The sequence below is a fragment of the Cebus imitator genome, unplaced genomic scaffold (assembly GCF_001604975.1).
Source record: "Cebus imitator isolate Cc_AM_T3 unplaced genomic scaffold, Cebus_imitator-1.0 Scaffold82, whole genome shotgun sequence".
Lineage (NCBI taxonomy): Eukaryota > Metazoa > Chordata > Mammalia > Primates > Cebidae > Cebus > Cebus imitator.
Genome location: NW_016107397.1, coordinates 4938224 through 4941685, shown reverse-complemented (window position 1 = coordinate 4941685; position 3462 = coordinate 4938224).

Sequence of the window (3462 nt, the reverse complement as noted above, 5' to 3'; positions counted from 1 at the left end):
GCCACAGTCTCAGCTCATTGCAACCTCTGCCTCCCAGGTTCAAGCAATTTTCCTGCCTCAGGCTCCTGAGTAGCTGGGATTACAGGTGTGTGCCACCACACCCAGCTATTTCGTACTTTTAGTAGAGATGGGGTTTCACCATGTTGGCCAGGCTGGTCTCAAACTCTTGACCTCAAGTTATCCACCCACCTCGGCCTCCCAAAATGCTGGGATTACAGGAGTGAGCCACCGTACCCAGCCATAACCTTGCTCATGTTTATGGCTGCATAGTATTCCATGGTGTATATGCACCATGTTTTCTTCATCCTGTCTACCGCTGATGGGTGTTTAGGTTGATGACATGAATGACTACAATGTTTACACATGGAAATAATGTGTGTTGGTGAGAATGTGGAGAAATTAGAACTCTTTCAGCAATTCCTCAAACACCTAAATGTAGAATTATCATGTGATCTAGAAATTCCACTTAGATAAATATGCAAAAGAATTCAGAACAGGCACTCACAAAATATATGTGCACATATATTCATAGCAGCATTATTCACAATAGCCAAAAGGTAGAAACAAACCAAATGTCCATCAATGGATGGACAAAGAAATTGTGGTATATACATACACCGGATTATTATTCTATTTGTTTTTTTTCTTTGAGATAAAGTCTCTCCCTGTCACCCAGGTTGGAGTGCAGTGCCTCCCAGGTTCAAGCAATTCTCCTGCCTCAGCCTCCCAATTAGCTGGGATTATAGGCGTCCACCACCACACCCAGCTAATTTTTTGTATTTTTAGTAGAGATGGGGTTTCACCATGTTGGCCAGGCTGGTTTTGAACTCCTGATCTGAAGTGATCCCCCACCTTGGCCTCCCAAAGTGCTAGGACTACAGGTGTGAGCCACTGTGCCCAGCCTGCTTAAGCTTTTATAAGCCTCAGGAGGCTGAGGCAGGAGAATCGCTTGAACCCTGGAGGTGGAGGTTGCAGTGAGCCAGTGACAGAGTGACTTTGACTCAAAAAAATAAAAATACAAGGTTTATACACACATGATCCTGGTATCAAGTGAAAAAAAAATGTCAATTTCACATCAGTCCTTAAGAAGTGAATTGGGGATGTAGAGGGTGGAGATGGGGGATGACGGGTCCCAGGAAGAAAGTCCCCCAGGCAGTTTCTCCTTCCGGATGCAGAGACCATCTCTGAACTCAAGGACAGCCACCCACTTTACAGATGGGAAAGTCAAGCCCAGAGAGGGCGGGGACTCCCTTAAGGTTACATGTCACACGGGAAGCCACAGAGGAGTCAGAGCGAGGGCTTCAGGACTTGCGGCTGGCACTGCGCCATAACACTTCATGGCTTCTGCTGGCTGTGGGGACTGCAGGGGGCCCATGGCTATGATCAGAAGAGTAAAGTCCCAGCTAACACGGGCCTTCCAGCCTGAACACGTAGAAGGGACAGCATCAACCAATTGGTTATCCCAGTTCATCCACGCCAAACGCTATGTATGCGTCAACCCAGGTCTTCCTTGACCATCAGCCCCTCCATGAAGGCAGTTGTAGCTTTAAGAAGAAAACTCATTACCCAGCTGTTCTATTTCTGCCCACAGCCTTCACCGCTGGGCTGAGGTCATCAGTTTCCCCACAAGGGTAATGGGGGGAAGGCGGTAAATGTCTTAGATGCAAGGCATTCACTGATCCCCCCCAAGGGACCCAGAGTGCCCAGTCAGGACCTGGAAGGTGAGGCTAGCTAAGCCCCTGGACCCCTGAGGGCTTCTCTTCTTTTTTAAGGTTTTGCTGACTCAGACCTGTTGGGCAGGTATAAAAGGGGATGGCCAGGCTCGGCCGGGCATCCAGTCACTTCCATTGTGGTCTCAGGTAGGAATCTAGGGGATGCTGGGGAAGATGGGAATGGGGACGGGCTTGCCGTGGAGGAGAACTGGCAGGAGGAGAGTAGAGGTGATGATAAGAGATCAGCCAGGAGAAGGGAGGGGATGAGCATTTTGCAAGCATCTGCCTGCCTCAGGAGCTGCAGAGATAGCATCTAATTTAATCCTGTAAGTTGCCCAGTGCAGTGGCTCATGCCTGTAATCCTAGCATTTTGGGAGGCTGAGGCAGGAGGATCTCTTGAGGCCAGGAGTTCAAGACCAGCCTGGGCAACATAGCAAGACCCTGTCCCTATAAAAACGTTAAAAATGAGCAGGGCATGGCGGTATGCACCCGTAGTCTCAGCTCCTCAGGAGACCAAGGTGGGAGGATCGCTTGTGACTAGGAGTTTGAGGCTGTAGTGAGCTATGATCGTACCACTGCACTCCAGCCTGGGCCACAGAGAGAGACCCTGTCTCCATAAAAAAAAAAAAAAAAAAAAAAAAAAAAAAAACCAATAAACAACAACAACAAAACTCCCCCCAGTGATTTGTATTGTATGCATGTCTGCTGGATGTACAGATGAGGTGACCGGTCTGGAGAGCTGCTGGGACTCCCAGATATCCACAAGTGAAACAGGGGCAGCCAGGATTCAAACCCAAATCAGCCTCCTTCCCCTGCAGCACCTGCCTTCCTTGGTGCGTGGCGCTGGATTCATGGGTTGGATTCCTACTCTGCCCTTCCCTTGGCCTGCAAAGCATCATCTTTCCCTCTGAAAACTCTTAGCTTTTGCATTCCATGAGCTTCATTGTCTATATGTTTGTGGTTCATGATTTTTTCAAGGGGGTCTTGGTTATCAAAGAGCCGTTGCCTGGAGGGACAGGAGGGTTTTGGATTCAGGGGTGCCTGGAAGTGGGGAATCATTAGTAAGCAGGAGGCTGGTAGCCACGGAAAGGGATGCAACCTAGTGTCAGAGACCTGCACAGTCCTCAGGGCAGCTCCTGGCTGGAGGGGTCTGTGCCCCAAACCACCAGCCCACGCAACAGCAATGACACTTTAGCTTGCTGTTCACAGCAGAACCATCATTAAAAAGCAATACAAGGACCTGGGACAGTGGCTCATACCTGCTAACCCAGCACTTTGGGAGGCCCAGGCGGGTGGATCACTTGAGGTCAGGAGTTCGAGACCAGCCTGGCCAACATGGTGAAACCCTGTTTTTACTAACAATACAAAAATTAGCTGGGTGTGGTGATGCATGCCTTAATCCCAGCTACTCGGGAGGCTAAGGCAGGAGAATCGCTTGAACCCAGGAGGCGGAGGTTGCAGTGAGCCAAGATTGTGCCACTGCAATCCAGCCTGGGCAATAAGAGCAAAACTCCTTCTCAAAAATAACAAAAACAAAAACAGTACAAGGGCCTGGCACAGTGGCTTATACCTGCAAATTCAGCACTTTGGGAGGCCGATGTGGAAGGATTGCTTGAGATCAGGAGTTCAAGGTTTCAGAAAGCTATGATTGCATCACTGCACTCCAACCTGGGTGACACAGTGAGACCCTGTTTTTTTTTTTTTTTTTTTATTTTTTTGAATAAATGATTGAATACATTTGCTTGTTCTT